Consider the following 21,097-nt stretch of genomic DNA (forward strand, 5'->3'; position numbering starts at 1 on the left):
TCTTGCTATCTGACCAACTAGGGAAGCAGATATCCATTTTTAAATGGCATATCTTTTAAAAGGGGCACGAGTATACTGGAGCAAGCTCAGGGAAGAATGAGCAGATACTAATGTCCCAAGGCCATATAAAATGTAGGACACAACCCAGACTGGCTTCCGTGGTGAGCAAAAGAGTTGATTTGCATTCTGAGCTCCCAGAGACTGAGATTCCAAGCTCCAGTAAAGCGATGCTTAAGCCAGAGGAGCAAATGAGAAGCATGCAATAGGAGGTGGTCAGTGATGGGATGAAGCTCCAGTCCTGAGAGTACATAGCATTCAGGGCGATGGAGGCCTGTCTGAGAGCTTTGAGGGGATACTAGTTCCATTGGTGGAATCAAACCCCAAAGCGTATGCCAGCCTAAATATCAGGATATGGTGACAGTGATCTCACGGAAGCACACCACAAGGGGTAACTAACAGGAAAACCCACAGAGGGTCAAGAAACAAAGGATAGCACATCTGTGGGGTCAGTTAAAAGGGGCTGGATTAGGGAGATGAGAAAAATATCAGTGTTCCCTTTGTATTCTATAAAAAAATAATTACAAGTATCAAAGACCTGACCCTATGCTTTATGAAAATTAATAGCAACACCTGAAGAAGAATAGAAGGAAGAGAAAGAAGGGGAAGCAGCAGGAGGCATGGAGTGAGGTGAGAAATGGATACACTACAGTTTATGCTTCTAGATGTCCTTCCTTTTTTTAAAATTCATTTACATCCCTGATTATATCCACCTCCCTCCGTTCCTCCTAGCCCCACTCTCCCTCCCTCTTTCCCCTATCCCCATTCCACTACTTCTCAGAAAATAAAAAAAATAAAAAGCCCCCAACCCATCCAGCACATCAAGTTACATCAGGACTAAGCCAAATCCAAATCCTCTTCCAATGAGGCCAGGCAGCCCTGCCAGAGGGTCATGATTAGAAAGCAGGAAACAGAGTCCATGTCAAAGACAGCTCCTGCTCTCCTTATTAGGGGACCCACATGAATACAAAACTACCCATTGGCTACATCTGTGTAAGGGGCCTAGGTTCAATCCTGCATGTTTCTTGATTGGTGCTTCAGTCTCCATAAGCCCCCTGAGCTCAGGCTATTTGACTCTGTTGCTCTTCTTGTCCCCTTTGGGTCTTTCTGTCCTTCCTACCACCTCTTCCACAAACGTGCTCCCCCTCATCCCCTCTCTCTTCCTCCCTCCCCCCACAATCCACCTTATGTTTGGATGTGAGTCTCAGCATCTGTTTCAATCTGCTGGGGGGTGGAGCCTCTCAGAAGACAGCTATCCTAGGCTCCCATTGCAAGCACAGCAGAGTATCATTAATAGTGTTAGGGGTTGGCTCTCTCCCATAGGGTGGGTCTCAGGTTGGGCCAGGCATTGGTTGGACATTCCCTCGATCTCTGTTCTATCTTTATCCCTATACATCTTGTAGACAGGATAAATTTGGGGTCGAAGTTTTTGTGGTTGGGTTGGTGTTCTTCTCTCCGCTAGAAGCTCTGTCTGGATAGGAGGTGTCCTCTTCAGTCTCCATGACACCTGCTGCTAAGAGTCTTATCTAGAGTCACCCCCATACCCTCCCAGGAACCTACACTGTTGTAGGTCTCCAGCTTAGCCCTCCAAGCCCTCTGGTCTCCCAGCCCGGCTCTTCCCCATCTGATCCCCATCTTCATTTCTCTTCCTACTCCCTCTCCTACCCTGTTCCTGCTCATCGTCCACTTCTGCTGTCTCCTTCTGAGTGAGAATTAAGTGTCCTTTTGGGGGCCTTCCTGTTACTTAGCTGCTTTGGGTCTGTGAATTGTCATATAGTTATCCTATACTATATAGCTAATATCCACTTATAAGTGAGTACAAACCATGTGTGTTTTTCTGAGGTCTGGGTTACCTCACTCAGGATAATCTTATCTAGTTCCATCCATTTGCCTGAAAATTTCATGATTTCCTGTTTTTAATAGCTGAGTAATATTCCATTGTGTAAGTGTACCACATTTTCTTTATCCATTCTTTGGGTAAGGCACATCTGAGTCATTTCCTGTTTCTGGCTGTTATGAATAAAGCTGCTATGAACACAGAAGAGCAAATGTCCTTGCTGTATGGTGGAGCATCTTTCAGGTATATGGTGAGGAATGGTATAGCTGGGTCTTGAGGTAGAACTATACCAAATTTTCTGAGAAATCTCCAGATTTATTTCCAAAGTAGTTGTACAAGTTTGCACTCCCACTAGCAATGGAGGAGTGTTCCCTTTGCTCCACATCCTTGCCAACATGTGCTGTCACTTGAGTTTTTGATCTTTGCCATTGTGAGTTGCTTTGATTTGCATTTTCCTGATGATGAGGATATTGAGCATTTCTTTAAGTGCTTCTCTGTCATTTGAGACACCTCTGTTGAGAATTCTGTTAGATGTGTACCCCATTTTTAATTGGATTATTTTGTTTGTTGGTGTTTAATTTCTTGAGTTCTTTATATATTTTGGATATTAGTCCTTTGTCAAATGTAAGATTAGTGAAGATCTTTTCCCAATCTGTAGACTGCCCTTGTATTCTATTGACAATGCCCTTTTCCCTTACAAAAGCTTTTCAGTTTCATGAAGTCCCATTTGCTAGTTGTTGATCTTAGAGCCTGAGCTTTTGACGATCTGTTCAGGAAGTTGTCTCCTATGCCAACGAGTTCAAGGCTCTTCTGCACTTTCTCCTCTAGCAGAGTTAGTGTATCTGGTTTATGTTGGGGTCTTTGATCCACTTGGACTTGAGTGCAGGGTGATAAGTATGGATCTATTTGCATTTTTTCTACATGTAGACATCCAGTTAGACAGAATTATTTTTGAAGATACTTTCTTTTTTTCATTGTATGGTTTTGGCGTCTTCGTCAAAACTGAAGTGTCCATAGGTGTGTGGATTTATTTCTGGGTCTTCAGTTTGATTCTGTTGGTCAATCAGTCTGTCTCTATGCCAGTACCTTGCAGTTTTTATTACTATTGCTCTGTAGTACAACTTGAAATCAGAGATTGAGATACCTCCAGAAGTTCTTTTATTGTATAGGATTGTTTTAGCTCTTCTGGGTTTTTTGTTTTTTTTCCATATAAAGTTGAGAATTGTCCTTTCAAGGTCTGTAAAGAATTGTATTGGTATTTTGATGGGAATTGCATGGAATCTGTACATTGCTGTGGGAAAGATACCCATTTTTACTATGTTAATCCTACCAATCCATGAGTTTGGGAGATCTTTTCGTCTTCTAATATCTTCTTCAATCTCCTTCTTTGGAGGCTTGAAGTTCTTGTCATACAGATCTTTCATTTGATTAGTTAGAGTTACACCATGATACTTTATACAAAACTCTTTGACTTTCATTGCTTTGCTTGATGACTTCTTTTTCCCACAAACTGTTTATAAACACTGATATAGAGAGGGATTGTTCTGCACACATTTTGGAGGAAGACGTAGATTTTGGCCTAAAGGTCTGGGATGACAGTCTGGTCTGCCTTTGGGGTAAAGTAAGATACTTCTTGCATAATATCCTCAAGCGTCCCAGTGGAAAACATAATCCCAATAGTGACTACTTTCTAGTGTGTGGGTTTTGAAGTGTCACCATAGCCTTGTCTAGTCTTGCTCCTTAGCTCCAAGCATGGCAGCCACAATCCCCAAGTACTGTGATACAAGATCACAGAAGCATTTTGAGTTCATGCTCTTCCCATCGGCTGTTCTGGACACACATACCTGGGGGGGGAGGAGCACATCTGAAGCTATATCCCAATTTTCCCTCTACTGGACTAGCTATCTGCTATACTGACATGTTCATATATGGCATAGATTTCTGCCCAGGACAAGAAAACATTCTAACACACTCCAGTACAGAGTGATCTGCATATGAAAAGAAAAATCAGCATTTCAAGAGGGTGAGGAAGTTCCTGTGTGGATCCTGGCCCTTATGCAGCCAACTGCCTGCCCAGGTAACCCTGTGTTTCTGGGTATTTGCTGTTCCACAGTTGGAGAGGAGCTCAATATGTCTTAATCAAGGTTTGGTTTTTGTTTTGTTTTTTTTTTTCCTCAAATCAAAGGAGAGTGATATAGGGGCATACCTTAAAGCTGAAAGTTACAGAGTACAGCCAAGCTTCCAATTAAAGATTTGGAATCAGAAACTGGAAAGCAGTAAAGAAACACTGCCGGGTGCCCCTTTCTCCCCTCACCCAGCCTCTCCTCTTCCCACCCCCTTCTCTTGTCCCTTTCCTTACCTCCCCCCACCTTTCTCTTCTTTACTGTCTTTCTGGTGCCAGATGGCCTTTCATCTCTATTTCCATGTGCCTACTTTTCCTACCTCTCAGACCAGCTCTTGCTGACTTAGAGAGCCAAAGTCAAATGCAGCCAAATGTGGCTGTTCAGTAGCTCCTGAACTTGCCTTCTCTTATTTTAAAATAACCATCAGAAAATAAGTCACATCTCTAAAGCTAATTCTCACTTTCTAGAAAGAAAAGGCTCACCAGTCCATTTGATATCACTGCACCACTTAAAGCCAAGTGACCCAGCCCAATTTAGTTAGCTGTCACCCACGAGCAGAGTGCATGAACTCTAGATCCATCACTGCAGCATGGAACAGAAGTTTTCAAGGATAGAGACATATGGACGGTATGAGCTCTAATCCCATAACTTCACAAGGCATTAAAGATAGCCTAGAAAATTTCTCCAGCTTTGGCCAATATTCAAATTCTTTATGATAGGGGCACATCTTATTCTAATCCTCTATACCAGACATTATTCTGCTTCAGGTAGGAAAAATAGAGCCTGTGAAATAGATTCCCTAATAATGAATACTTTCCTGATAGCATATTTATGTTAGCAAGTAATGGGGGAAGTTAGGATATTTTATAAAAGAGAGCTCAATAACACCATTTCCTCTTAAAATAAGGTTAATGACTTGCTGCAACTGTAGAGTATGGAGCTTAGTAAGAGTTTCTCCCTTAAGAGACATGAATCAGTCAAACCCTTAAGCTGTGTGTGCACGTATACTCGAGTGTGTGTGAGAGCATGTGCTTTTAAGAAGACAGTATAGAAAGACCTTTTGAATGAGATACAGAATGTCATATGTCCTAAGCTTGTTTTTGTAATACAGGAGTCTAACAACAACAACAAAAACCTGTGCCATGGTTTGAAGACGTATTGCCCTCCCCCTTAGGACACCGCCCCTCAATACAGACTGGTCAGACGTGGAGGAACTTTTAAGAGTTGAGTCTACTGGAAGGTAATTTGGTCGCTGGGAGCATCATCCTCAGGAATTAATGCAGGTTTTAGGGGATTTGAATTCCTTCCTGTGACCCCTGATCATTATAGAAATAGTGATCTGCAGCCCCTGAATTGCCTATGCTCCAAATCTCAAGGTGCTGTCTTTCCTTCTCGTATGTGCACCATGATGCCAACATGACAACGTCATGAAACCTCAGGCCATCACCAGTTCTAAGCTGGTGCCAGTAACATGTTTTTGACCTCCATAACCAAGCTTTGATACTATCTTCTGGATAAGGAAAACATTAGGTTCATCTTCTTTCAGTGAAATAAATATTGAACTTACATCCTTTGGGAATAAAAGCATGTTTTCTTATCAGAAAAATATGGTAAACTATTTTATTATATATAGTTAGGAAGTTGCCCATATATTAGTCTGCTTATTTACTGACAGGGAAGATGGAAAGGTAAAGAATACTTCAAAATCAGACAAGTCTAGGCTACAATCATATAATTTAGATAAATTAAGTTCTATAAACCCTATTTTCATCATTCATGAGATAGGGTTAATAAGAAAGACTTAACATCCAAAATATTGCTATAGAAATTGACAATGAAAAAGTATATCACCATTTCTAATCCATAGCTAGCTTCCATCTTTAAAAATAGTACAGAGAAAACTAAATCCAAAATAAGTAGCATTGAAATCAAAGTAGAGACCTGCAAGACAGAGAAACAAAAAATTTATAGAAAGGAAACTTTGTTTTTGAAAAAACTGACACAATTGATAAAACCCACGTTAAACTGATCAGGGGGAAAAAAAGCTACAAAAGGTAAAAATTAACAGAAATGCTGTAACATCTCAGATGTTTGAAGACTAATTATAGAAATGCCCCAGACAACTTAGTGCCAACAAATATGACAACTTAGATGAATTCCCACAAAAATAAAACATGCTAAAACTTATGCAAAAAAAAAACATATCATTTTAATACCCTTAAGACTATGGGGAAAAGTATGAATGTAGTTAGAAACTTTACCAGATGCCAGGCTACAGAAGTTCTTGTGATTAATTCTTTCAAATTTTAAGGAAAAAATATAGCAAGTGTACCCACGCTTAGAATTAAAGTAAAATTTTAGATAGAGAATATTTCACAATTGATTTTATGAAGCCAAAATTATCCTAACAGCAAAGCAGTACAAGAGGAAACTACAGAGCATGGAGAGCGACCAACAATTTCTTTAACATTAGTGAATCAGGGTCAACAATATACTTATAAGTCAGTACATCATTCTAACAGGATTTCTCAGGAATGCAAGGTCAGTTTAACATTCAAAGTTAATCTTAAGTTTAAGAAAAAACTGCAAAGGAAAAAAATATATTACAGTTTATATCTCAGCAGTCAGTGAAAAGATGTTTGGTAAAATCCAACCACCACTTTTAACTTCTTGTAAACTTTTTAACTAAGAATAGAACTTCTGTAGTTTGACTAATAGCCTCTAAAAATATCAACAGCTAACATTGTTTGTAATAATTGGATATGAAATGTTTTCTATGACAAAAAAAAGTCTACTCTTATACTTCCATTCAACACTGAAAGAAACATCTGAGAACAACAAAAGACTTTCAAATCAGAATGAAATTATCTTGTTCCACAGAAGACAGGATGCAGAAAATCTATTAGAGTTGGTCAGAGCTTTTGGTAAAATTTCAGAATATAATAACAATAAACAGCTTGTGTGTCCTACTATGCCAGTAGTATGCCACCAAGAAATATGACATAGCTAAAGGTAAACCTGAAAAAAATGTTTAAAAACTGTACACAGAAAACCACTTTAAAAAGTGACAAAACAAAGTATCAGTTGGTCAGAAGATGAAAAACATTTAAAATGTCTACAGATTCAACATAATCCCGCTCAAAATCTCTATAGCTTTTCACATAGGCATTGATAGGCACTGGCTCCACGTACAGATCTTGAATTTACATGGCTATATTCTATGACCCAGAATAGCCCAAACAATCCTGAGAGGGGAAGCTGAAGTTGGGAGATGACCCACATTACCTAATTTCAAGACTGAGCATAAAAACATGATGCTTCAGACAGTGCGGCATTGGCACAAGGTCAGAACAAATAACAACGGAATAGGCTAGAGCAGATATGCACATTTTAGAAGCTGAATGTCAGCAGCTGCAAGAAGAATTAGCATAGAAAAGAACTTTTTTTCCTCCTGTGAGTAGAAAAGTTGGATATCCATATGTAGAAGAATAAACAAGAATAAACCCATCTTATGTAATAGAAGAAAAATCAACTAAACATAATTATAATAGAAACTTTAATCTTTTAAGATGTCTGGAAAATATCATATAGGTGACAACTTCTACGATCTTGAGTTATGCAAAGATTTTTTGGGCACCACAACAAAAGTATAATCCATGTAAGAATAAACTTACTACAACAAAAGTATAATCCATAGAAGAATACTCTCATATAATGGATTTCATTAAAATTTAAAACATTTTTCTCTTTAAAAAATGGCACAATAGTGACACATGTGCTCTCTAGTTGAAACACACTGTCTAGTTAAAACATACTCAACATCATTAAAAAATGAAAGTGAAAAGCACTGTGAGATAGAATTGCCTGTTTGTCACAATAGACAAAATTGAAGAGCCTTGGTGTTGGGATAGGGGAAAAGGCTCAGTGGGGTAATTTATTGCCAGCCAAGTGCAAAACCTCAGGACCCATGTAAAAGCTGGGCATGAGAGCACAGAGCTGTACCCCCAGCACTCCTACCAGGAGATCGGAGAAACAAGAAAATCCTCAGAAGATCATGGGATAGCTAACTTCTCTCAAACAAGATGGAAGTCAGGGACTGGAACCTGAGGTTGTCCTCTCACTTCCATGGGTGCAATGATGCTCATGTTCTCCCCCCCACCCCGTGTGTGTGTGTGTGTGTGTGTGTGTGTGTGTGTGTGTGTGTGTATACATGCATGTGAGTGTCTCTGTCTCTTTCTCTCTCTCATAAACTGATGGCATGACTACTCCACACTATGGTTAAGGGGAAGGTTTTATTGTAGCTCTGAGATAAAGAACAGCCAGAGGCATCCAGAAGGGTTTAGAACACAGAGAGAAAAAAAATTAGACTGAACATTGCCAGCAGACTAGACTGGCCATGAGAGAAACAGGAGAAGAGCAGAGAAATAGAAAAAGGAACATTGAGGAAGAGTGAAGGAGAGCAAAGAGGGGGAAGAGGGAGACAAGGAGGACATAGCTGAAATAGCAGGGTTAAAAGGAGAATTAGTAGCCCTGTGGAGTCTGTAAGCTGGGGGAGTTTAGGATAGGGGAGGAGGTGAGAAGAGCTAGGATGCTAGCTTGAACTTGAAATCTTAACAGGAATTTTTAGGGACCGTCATGGTGGTCTTGACCCAATGAATGGATATTCCCTAATTGACCATAACAATGGCATGTGGGGGAAAAAGTGAAAGGAAGATGGGGGCTGGTAGGGGGAAGCAGGTCACTGGGTTGCATGTCCTTACACACAGTATATTGTGCCCTATCTTTTTCCTGTATTTCCTGTCTCTGCTTCCTATCTATAGTGAAGTGAAGCAGGTTCTTGGTCAAGCTATTTCTTCATCGTGGTATTCTGCCTAAGTGCAAAGGCCGAGCAGCCATGGGCCAGGCCCTCTGAAACGATGAACCAAAAAGACTCCTTTGAGTAGCATTCCATTGCAGCCAGCCGTGAGATAAGTACTATATGCTACATGGTGAACAGAAAAGGAGAGAGTGATGTCTATAGCTAGGAAAACACAGAAAACAAAGGGCTAGAGTCTGGGAAACAAATCACTCAGAAATAACCCTCTGCTCTCATTCCTGGAGGAAAGCCAATCTCCTTGCTCATGAGCAAGCTTGGGAAAGACTCAGATGGCCAGTCCACCATGATCACAACCCAGAGAGCCCACAGAAAAGATCTTTCCCTTAAAACTTCCGCTGGCAGCATTGGGAGACAGAGCTCAGTCTGACTGGACCCTAAACAAGAGTGACTAGCATTTCAGTATTTTGGTGTTTCATTCTGTTCCATCCTTCCTGGAACCAGTCCTCAATGGATGCGAAAGAGCCCTGTTTGCTAAGGTTGAGCTTCCTCCTGAAGCTACTATATCACAACCTTCCTGTAAATTAAGCGTATAAGCAACGAGGCGTCCCGCCAAGTGTGCTGTTTCCCCCTCCCAGGTACAAAGCACATTCTTTCCACACTCTGGTGGCCCTGAGCCCAGAAGGCACCGGAGTGCTCTCCAACCACGTGCAGAGCATTGACTAGTAATTGCCTTAGAAAGTTGTTTTCTCATATATTCTGGCTCCAGAAAAACAACACGCCTTCTCTCTTTCCATGCTTCTCAAAGAATTATGTAAATAGACCCAAAGCAAGCCAGTTTAAATGATTATTATAAGATGGAAAAGGACTTTTCTGTTTCAGAGCCACCAAGATGAAAGTATACAATACATCACATGGAATTTGTATTGATGGATAATATCTTTTGTGGTGTTTCAATGAGAATGCCCCACCAAGGCTCATATGTTTGAATAACTGGTCCCTAGTTGGTGGAACTGTTTGAGAAGGATTTGTAGATGTGGCCTTGTTAGACAAGATGTTTCAATGGGGCAGGCTTTGAGGTTTCAAAACTGGTTTCTCAGTGCATTTATTTGCTCTGTCTCTATTTCTCTCTTTGTCTCTCTCTATATATGTATGTCTCTGACTCTCTCTTTCTACCTTCCACTTGTGGATCAAGATGTAAACTCTTGGCCACCTAACTGTGCTTTTGCATCCATTACCATAGGTGCTAACCCTCTGGAACCCTAAGCCCAGTTAAACTGTCTTCTAGTAGTTGCCTTGGACATGGTGTCTTATTACAATACAAAGAAAATTAATATGGCTTCTGAGTAAGGAGTTTCTTGTGCTTGATTGACTTGATATTTAGGGGATAAAGGTCTCACCCAAGAATATGAGTAATGTCTTCCTAGAGCTCAGACTACATTTTATAAAATGACAGAGGGAAGAAACTAGGTATGGAGATATAAAAGGAACTCAGCAAATGGAAAAGTATGTCTCACTTCAGCATACCTAAGCTCATTTGACAGCTATTGAAAGCAAGGTTACTCCTGCACTCAATCTCCGAAACTCTGATCCATGAGTCTGTGCTGGAGCCCAGAAATACTCAGGCTCCCAGATGACAGTGACCCTGATTGAGTGAGACCACACTTTGAACAACTTAGAGAAACATGGCAGGGCTGTGCCCACCAGTGAAAGGCATCTATTATACTGCTTTTGCAGGCTGTTGCTCCCAGGTGTATCAGGACTCTCACACCAGAACTCTGCCTCATCTGCTAAGAGGGTAAGAATGTGGCCCAGGCTGTCTTCTCACCATACCCTAATCCGTCCAGTTCAGTGGTTACTACAAAGCTGGTCAGGTGGCCAATCACAGCCTACATGGATGGGGAGAGAGGATATTCTTTCCCTCCTTCCAAGAGCTTAAGTACTAAGGACCATGTACGCTTGAACCAGTATGTGTAATTCTCAAAACTCTACAGAAACACAAACCTGAGTCACTGACCAGGACCTTGCATTGGTTGGAAAGAGGCACAAGCATCCACATGTGCGAAATCAAACCGTGCTCCTCCTAGCTCATCTTGCACACAAATCCATGATGCTCGTGCTTATTGGCTTTGGGATTTCAAAATGGCTCTCCTAACAAGAAAACACCAATTATTTTAATTTTGACCCCATTTTCTCTCTGAGTTGGCTCTGCTACACAATTTAATTTTTCAGATGACCTGGCTTGAAATTTCATGACAGCATAGTTCTGTGTGCTGAAGGCTTTGTCCAGCTCCAGCAACAGGTCCATTTTTCAGACAGATCTAATGTCTTCTACAGTAATATGCTGAATTACTTTTTTCCGTGCTAGATCATCTTCTTGGGTATAACATTCCAGTTTTAGCAGCAACTGTCAGACACGTATCCAAGTTCAATGTCAAGATGAGAGTGCCCTCACATTTCTGGTACTCTAGAAAATTCAGTCAGCTTCCTGCTACTACTGGCATATTGCTTACCCCACTGTTAATCTCAAAATAGCATCTCCTAACTCTGCCCCTCACTCCCCTAAAAATACTGTCAAAACTTTATAAGTGTTGTTTTTCTTTCCCTAACTCCCATCCTCATATCCCTGACACAGTCAACTCCTTCACCTGTTATTCCAAACACCTTGATCCCATTCCACCCATTAGAGCCTTGTTCCAAGAATCAATTCCATAATCTTGATTCTATACAATTTTTTCTTAACCTTTAAGACACCCCTGGGGCTAGGAGATGAAGTGCTTGCCGAGAAAGCATGAGGACCAGATTCCTAGAACCCATAATAAATGCAGAGCAGGTATGGTGACTCACCTGTAACCTTAGCACTCAGCAGAGACAGGGGATCCCTAGGGCAAGCAATTTAACTAGAATAATTGAAGGTGGTAAGCCTTGGGTTCAGTGAGGAAGCATGTCTCAGTAAATGAAGAGAAGAAGAGTTGAAGACAGGCAACATCCAGTTTAGACCTCCACACTAAGATGAACACATGTCTATGTAAACCTGCATATAAGCAACACACACACAACACACAAATAAATAAAGACATCCCAAGCCAGGAATGATGTTACACAACTGTAATCATAGAACTTGGAAAGCTGAGGCTGGAGGATGGTAAGTTCCTGGCCATCTTGAGCTATGCTGCAAGTTCAAGGCCAACCGGGGCTACAGTGAGAACTTTTTCCCCCAAAAAAAGATACTCTGAGCCCAGTATGTCATGATTAAATGTGAGTGCTTTAAATCCAAACTCCTAGTGTTCTTTACAGCATGACTCTTTAGTCTCCACTTCATCTTTTTGGGGCTTTGGGCTTTCTTCTGTAGGATGGCAACCACATTAATGGCATTCAATGACATTCAGTATCTTATTTGCTGTGGCAGCACAAGGAATCGGTCAACACAGTGGCAGGCACATTGGAGACATCTCACACCTTATCAGTCCTTAGTATCAATAGTGTGTAAGATTGTCAGAACAATCTCTCCTGATCAATATGCCAAAAGTTCCACCCAATTTTCATACTTCACATACTGTTGTCATCTTGAATATAACACCAGAATGCTGGAACTTCCTCTTTCATGGCTTTTAACTCAGGTAACTCTTTGACATATGATAGGTCCTCAATGAAGGTGTTGAATGAATGAATGAATCAATAAAAATAATAACAACTAGCATTAATGAGAACCTATTCTGTTCAAAGCCCTTCACATATTTTGTGTGATCATCAAACAACCCTACAAAATTGGTGTTACTTTTCCATTTGAAAGATGAAAAAAATTAAGGATCACAGAGGTTGAGCAAGTTGTTGAAATGCAAACAGCTGATAAATAAGTGGCCTCTTCCCACTACAGCAGCATTTTCCAATCCCTTTCTGAAAAAAAAATGAATGAATTGAAACTATGATAGGTCTTTGGGGGGGGGTTAATCATTTAAGCGTTGGTAAATAAGTGACTTGGTTTTAAAATGAGATCTGAAGCTGGAGAGATGGCTCAACCATTGGTAGCACTGGTTACTCTTCCAGAGGACCCAGAGTTGATTCCCAGTACCTACACGGTGGCTTACAACCATCTTTGACTCCAGTTTCAGAGTATTTGACATCCTCTTCTGGCCCCTTGAATACCAGGCATTCAAGCATGCAGACAAAATATTCATATCATAAAATAATAATAATTAATAATGTGCTGTATTATACTACAGTGTTAGTAAGTGGCCTACTACAAAAGCTGTGTCTCCATCTTCATTTCATCAAAATGAATTTTGTCTTGTCTCTCGTTAGCATGTATATAAAGCTGGAAGGCTTAGTTTAAATTATTTATGAAAGAAAAAACTATTTGAGTTGGTTTCAGGACTGAGTTTGACTAAGTTGCAAAAAGGATCAGAAACATGAGACAAAAACTTCTTTTATGAACTGATGTTTGAATTCTAAATTTTGCGCTAATTTTTACATATAATTGTGCTAAATGATAAGATGAAAGAAAAGGTTTCTAGCTGATATTTGCAAGCACTTCCATACAAATAACATATTGCAGGTGTGGGTAGTCATTATTCTCAATAAGCAAAAAGGCAAATTGGATATAATTGTCACTATATTTTCTATTTTTAACATGAGTGTTGAGGGATATTTTGGCATACCATATAAAACTCTTTTATCGGCTGACGGCAGCTTCTAAAACTTCTGAAGGTCAGTCTGAAGTAAACGCGCAAGTTTCTTGGGATATTTTTGTTCCTCATTAACCATCTCTTTCAATATCACTGTTGTACGTACTTTCTACTGTCAAAACTGCCCATTACAGGATTGCGTTTAATAATTTAGGACTGTGACACAGACAGCCCTGCTGACTCAAAGCGACCCCAGAACTTTACTCTAGATTGCTGGGGGGGGGGGGGGGGGAAGGATGCCTGAGGCAGGTTTTCTCTTTTTGGGTGGCAAAGCTGCCTCATGGGTCCAAGAGCACGTCCCCAACCCTGATTGGATGTACTACAGCTTTTTTTTTATGTGGCCCACGGTCTCCAGGTCCTGAGAGGTGGCACTTCCCATCTCCTATAAATAGCTGACCTGTTCATTCCCTACTGACATGTCTGCCTTGTAGAAAGAAAAATGCAATCATCAAATGCAATAATGCAATAATCAAATCTGTCCATGTTACACTTTGAAAGTGAAATGTACCCCACACGCTCCTGTGTTTGAACGCTTGGTTCCCAGATGGGCCGCTGGTTGGATAGGGGGTCTAGCTGTCGGGCATAGAGCCATAGGGTGGCGCTTGAAGGTTCTAAGTGTGATCTGTTTCTGCCTGGCTCTTGGCTCTGTGACAGTCCACCAGCTGCCTCAAGTTCCCACTGCAGTATACAGAAGCCACTCTTGATGCCATGCCTTCCCTGTGTAAGTCATGCACCGAAACAAGTAAGCCCTCCCTTGCTCCTTCAAGCGCTTCATCACAACAACTAGGTGCGTTGTATTTTAACAAAATCTCCATCATTCGATTTTACCCATGAAGACTTGGAAGCCAGATGTTGGGGTGAAAGCCTGCTAGCTCAGAGAAGCAGAGAAAACACTCAGCCAAGGACTTCCCAGAAGGAATGCCCCTTCTATGGTGCTGACTCAAAGCAAAGCAAAGAATAAATGAATGAATGAATAAATAAATAAATAAATAAATAAATAAATAAATAAATAAATAAATAAATAAATAAAATAGCTCCTCAAACTGAGTATCTCTCCCTTCTACTTCTTCTGACTCCCTCTTACTCTCTATGGGTTTTTTGTTTTGTTTTGTTTTGTTTTGTTTTGTTTTGTTTATAATCCTGTGTTCACTTCCTGTCACCTGGTTGCTTGCTCTACCTCTTGTCCTATGGTTGACTTTATTTAATTCTGTTTACAGTATTCAAGTGAAAAGCTCTTGGATTAAAGGTGAGTGCTAAGGCTGAGCCACATCACAACTAGGAACGGGTTTTTCTAGTAAACAACCCAATCTCTGGGTTCACAGTGTGATCAAATATCCTGCAAAAGAAAAGTAACTAATTCACTCCACTAGAAAGCAAACTCGCATGGTATGCTCTAGAACTCTCTGACCCCATATACCTCACCAGGATTTTTTTTTAATTGGAAACAAAGCAAGCAATGCTTATTTTGCAAAGCAAAATTCTCCAGTCAAACTTAGCCCATATTGATCTAAAGAAGTTCAGTGTGTGGGAGGAAAAGAGAGTCACAGAATAGGACTTGAAGTTCTATTCTTGTATGTCAAGGACTTAGGCATTGACCGATGCAGTACAAAGCCCACAGGAAAAGCTCACAAGGCAAACGGCCTGGCAAGGGCAGACATACTAGGCTCAGGAAAAACACAGTAGACAGAAAGAGGAGAAATGCAAGAATTAAAGTATTTGGAAAGAAGACCAATCGTTCAAAAGGGCTGAAGGACAAGGAATGTCTAAACCACCAGGATTGGGAGCCAGAGGAGAAAACCAAGTTGAAGGGGAAATAAATGCTCAGATAGCCTCACAGGAGTTGAGAAATGTGTGCTTAGCAGGAAACAGTATAAGCCTAGTAGGGCATTCTGCTCACAAGTTCCATATCCTCTCCAGTAGTCCATGTTCTTAGAGACAAGGCTGAGTGTCCTACAGTTTCTAAAATGTTATCAGGGTTACCAAAGGTAAAAAGGAAGTGTCAGGAACACCTCATTTTTAGATTTCTGACTTTCTTGCCAAATGAAGTGGAAAATCACAGCATCTCAGAAAGAAGGAAGGGAACAATGTTTGTCTTAAACTTTCAATCTTTTTCCATGCTAGGAAACTTCTGGTTCTCCTGTGGATCCATTCTCCCATTTCCCCATGGGCTTATGGCTGCTGAAAGCTAAACTTCATAGGCTCCTTAGCAGACCCTTCCCTGGTTGAGACAAGGATGAGGTAAAAGGTGCCGGGGTGCTGTTTTCTAGACCGGGGCTCCCAGAGTCATGCAATTGTTCCAAGCCTAATTCTGGGAGTGAAGACCTCCTTAAGGGCTGTTCCCCAAAGGCCTCATTTACATAGCCTACCTCTAACCCCCATGGAGACCCTCAAGATTCTGATTGGTTCTGCCAATGAGAACATCTAATGGGAAGTCAGGGTGAGCAATAAGGTCGGGATTTGGTTTCCTGTTTCCTCACCTCTGATGCTACCTCCCATCAATTGTAGCTCCTGACAGATGAATACTATACCTAATGCATGTACAATGCACACCTCTTTCTCTCTTTCCCTCCTCTCTCTCATCCCTCTCCCATTCCTCACGACCCTCCTCCCCTTCCCCTTCCTCCCCTATTTCCTTTCCCCATCCCTCTCCCTCTTCCCAAGCCCTCAAGCTCCACAGTGGTAATAGTTGGCTGGCTGCTAGTAGCCCAGATAACTGCATTGTCTTTTATGGATCCCCTACCACTGCACATCTGCCAAAAATTCTCTTGAAAATAAATTATCCTTCAATCATCTTTTTCTGTAAATGCCACCTATTGAGACTCTGAAGATACATTCAGGCTCTGCCCTGGTAGTATAACTATGAATTAATATTTCATGAATCTAGTAATTATCATATGACTACACCAACTATAGTAAAGCATTACTTTTTACATTAAAAACATTAATTATGTAGATAGAAAATTTCCTTTAAATAGCTCATTTTTGCATGGCTACCCTGGCACAAATAAATAGATAGATAGATAGATAGATAGATAGATAGATAGATAGATAAATAAGTTTATTATACCTTTTTTCTAATTCCTGTGAAACCATGCAACATCTAGCATAGTAATTTAGAAAATAAACCCTGTGAACTCAGAACTCAGGGAGCTGAAGCAGGAAGCACTCTAAGTCTGAGACCAACCTACCTAGGCCATATAAAGAGACCCTGTCTCAAGAAGAAAGGGAGGAAGGGAGGGAGGGAAGAAGGGAAGAGGAGAGAGGCAAGGAAGAGGAGGGAGGGAAAGAAAAGGAGGGAGGGAAGAGGAGGAAGAGAGGGATGGAAGGAAGAGGAGAAAGGGAGGGGAGAGGAGAAAGGGAGGAGAGAGGAGGGGGAGGAAGGAGGAGAGACTAGGATAAGAAAGAAGGGATTGGGAAGCAGAAAGAGAGGAAGGAAGAGGATGGGAGGACGGGAGAGAAGGGGAGGGGAGGGCCTTAGGTGTTGGAAAGACATGAGTACAAACCCTAGCTCTTCTTGTCCCTAGCTGGGTAACTTTGGGCAATGGATACAGAGCCACTGGCTTATTTTATGTTCCTTCCAAAATCGGAATTTTTTTTTTCTCTGAAAAATATTTTTCCTGTCACTCTCTGAATTCAACTGCTCTATTGTGACATAACCCCAATTAGAGTAGTACCCCACTACTGCCAAAATATAGGTACCAAATTTTGTCTCTTTGAATCCAAGCTCTCCGCTCCTGGGGAAATCTTACATACCACCAGCTTCCTTGTTCATACCTTTGCTTGCCAACAGACAAGCAAACCTTATACACCTGAAGGAAGAGAAGCTGGAAACTGAATCCACGGGGGCAAGATGTCTGCAGCAACAAAAGTGTGAGCTATTTTTGCAATGTTTCCTTCTCCAGGCCTCCTACTCCGAATACTATCTGGCTGAAGTGTGAATGGCTGACTCCTGCAGGTATCAGTAACAGATGGAACCAGCTAATTATGTCTCCTCCATGTGAAGAGAGAGATGAAGCTGTTAATAGCTAATTGTACACTTCTCCTGTTTCCCACCACAGGGTGCCGGGTTGAGGCCACTTTCCGAACCGAACACAAACATGGCCCCTGCTCATGGGCTGAAGAAATGTGTGCAGGGCAACTGGGTAACTGCACCTCGGGCTCATTTCAGGTTAGCGACCAGCAGACACTAGCAGGGAGAAGATACCTGGGGCCCAAGCAGGTTCTCAGGGCTCAGTGCAGGTGACAAAGCCCATCCCACACCAGTAACTGGCATCTGGTCCTCCTTTCCAATTTCCTTTGATGTGAGCTCAACTCTTCAGAATCCTTACGATGTTGAGGGTCTCTGGACACCAGCCAGCATGCACTTCTGGACAAAACACTGAAAGGCGTTGCTTTCTAGAACATCCCTCCATCTTCCAAGCCAAAAATATGTACCCAGTACTGATCAGAGAAATTTCAGCTGATCTGTGCCTCCTTTAGAGAGCTGCTCTTGCCCTTTTCTCAGTAGATGATTTAGGGAGTGGCCTAAGTATTCCTTTAATGTGCCAGAACGCTCCATTCCCATAACCAAAAGGATTGGCTCAATGGTGGTTATATGACATAGGGTCATCCAATCAGACACATCCTGAAGGTTTTGAGTGATTCCTTTTTGTTTGGTTGGTTGGTTGGTTAGTTTGGTTTTGGTTTTGGTTTTTTGAGACATGGTCTCTCTGCGTAGCCTTCCCTGTTCTGGACTCACTTTGTATACCAGGCTGGCCTCAAACTCATAGTGATCTGCCTGCCTCTGCCTCCAAGAGTGCTGCAGTTACAGTCATGTGCCACGCCTCCAGGCTTCAAGTGAATTCTTAAGAAACAATACACTCATTGAAATTGCTGTCCCGGAGATACTGTGATTTCCATTTATATCTCTTCTTCCTCCTACCTGGATCCAAACATTCATGCTATCATATGATGCCTTTCATGCCAAAGTTAAATAATTTTATACCTTTTTGCATCTTGTTTATTGCTTTTGTCTTTGTGGTTGACATTTAAATTAGATGGATCTAGACTTCCAACAAAGACAATAAAAATTGTGCAGACAAATACAGGTATCCTGGGTCTTGATTTTTCTAGTATTGATCTGAATTTTGTGTTTACTTTTCTATGCCAACCTCCATAATAAGTCTTAACAGTCACCTTTCCCCCTCCTTGTTCGGATTACCCAGCATGTGGTCCAGCTCCTTGATGAGTATGGGACACATGCTTATTGATCCATGGACTGATCACTCCATTCTAATGGATCATGTGATAGATTGTATGCATTAAGTAGAAGGTTTGGCACGATCATCAGAAACATGTTCAAACGCTCAAGGCTCTGCCGTGTTAGAAACCAAAATTTTACTCCATTTTTCTTGGAATAGTGTCTTGTATTTTTTTTCTATTTTACATTTTAGCCGATTAAAAAGGCAATTTAGACTAATTTAGACTTCCTGCTGTCCTCTAACAGTACAGTGCTTGCTGACCACCTTCTAGTCTGATTTCCGTCACCCTGTGAGGCTTGCCTGGCAGGGGAGAGTTAAGTGGGAAGGTGTATGGAAAGGTAAAACGAAGTAGGTTGATAAAGGACAGCTAGCATTATTGATGCTTGGAAAATGTGTATGGAAACTTACCATTGTATAGGCTAACACACATGCATTTCATTGTTATTATCTTACACAAGGAGCTAATGTTCCTTCAAGAAGCCATAGTTTATTGAACAAAAAGCCTAGTGTCAGATGTGGGATACCTACATTTGAGGTGTTGGTCAGAGAATTTCCAGAGACTCCACAAAACAATATAGGCTATTGACACTGCTCTTCGTTATTCAAAAATACTTAATATTAAGACACTACAAACTTTGATCATAAGACATGGAAAAATCATGCTGATGCTAACCTATAAGCTTAACATAACTTCTAGCTAGTTTTTATAATGCCAGAAAGTGCTGTTCAGGTTGTTGGTGGGAAAAAAGCTATCAATAATGACTAGCCTAGCAAAGTATGCCTATTGGTTTAGTAAAGGCATGATGGTCATGGTGGTATCAACAACCTTCTTATTGGATTTGAAAACCACTCCATAGGAAGGAACTTATGCCTAATATTGTATACCTGCCCAAAACTCCATAGCTGGGAAAACCATAGATTCTATGGGAGACCCTACTACTATTATTTGACTAAATAAACCTAATATCAAACTACCTTCTAAATACTTATCTCTGCAGTCTGGGAGGTTAGACCAGCTCTCAATCCTCATCAGAGAAGCTTGTTTGTGTAGTGGATGAAGGTTAATGCGGAAACCCACAAATGGCCAAGGTGCAGAGAATAAGTGATGGTAGAGTAGGACATCTGGATCACACTTTTCCCTGCAAAGCTCAGGGCACATAGTGGGAGGATGAAAGACTGGGAGAGCCAGCAGACAGGGATAACTGCCACACAATAGCATCTTCTGGACATGACAGAACTGTTTCCTACATGAGCTCACAACAGCAATGGCTGCCTATACAAGATCTTCATAAGATGAAGCCAGTCGGCATTCCAGCATGGACGGGGAACATGCACTCCTAACTAGTAGCCACCGATAAGTGATGGCTGCTGGGAAAGGGGAAGTCACTTTCTTCAAGGGTATGGCCCCCATAGGTTGTCCACATTCCAGGGATCATCTTTCCATCCATGCACTTATGAACATCACTAATTAGACTCAGTGAGTTATTAAAAACAAGAGGACATAAAGTTGGGGAGGGGCTCAAGAAGAGTATCTGGGGGAGACTGGGAATAGACATGATCAAATTACACTGTATACATATATGAAATTCTCAAATAATAAATAAAATTTTGAAGTATCATCCCTAATCTCCATGTAGCCAAACCCATGTGCACATTTCTTTCTATAACTATTTTATTTAATATGCATTCACTGAGCTTTTCAATGGGGCAAAGTGTAATTTCCACACACACTATAGTATGTACTGGTGAACTCTGACCTTTCCTCTGACAGGTAAAGAAGTCAAAGAGTCACAGTCCACTGTCCATGTCTGGTTTCAAAATTGTAGCTAAAGAGGCAAATCAGCCTAGCAATCAGAGGATATGCTCTTTCTTTCTTTTTTTCTTTCTTTTATTTTTCTTTCTTTCCTTTTTTTTTTTGAGACAGGGTTTTTCTGTGTAGCCTTGGCTGTCTTGGACTCACTTTGTAGACCAGGCTGGCCTCGAACTCACAGAGATCTGCCTGCCTCTGCCTCCTTAAAATGACACACTCTAATTGGTCAATTTTGGAAACATCAGCTCTAGAAAAAGAAAGGTATTTTACCCAAGTATTCTATAGTATTATATCTTATTCTGTATCATATATTACATATTATAATATGCATGTACTACATACTATAATGTAGCATATTGATATTATGATATAGTAATAATATTATATTGCATGGATACAAGAGAAACATCTTCTTTCAAAATCTACATGAAATCTTCCTCTTTTGGTTAGTAAAGCCCAACACAAATCCCATTTAAATTTACAGAGAGCCAGACAGGCATCGCTCAGTACACAACTTCTGAATAGAAAAGCA

Source organism: Psammomys obesus, unplaced genomic scaffold, assembly GCF_907164565.1.
Source record: "Psammomys obesus unplaced genomic scaffold, mPsaObe1.curated_primary_1811, whole genome shotgun sequence".
In the NCBI taxonomy this organism is placed as follows: domain Eukaryota; kingdom Metazoa; phylum Chordata; class Mammalia; order Rodentia; family Muridae; genus Psammomys; species Psammomys obesus.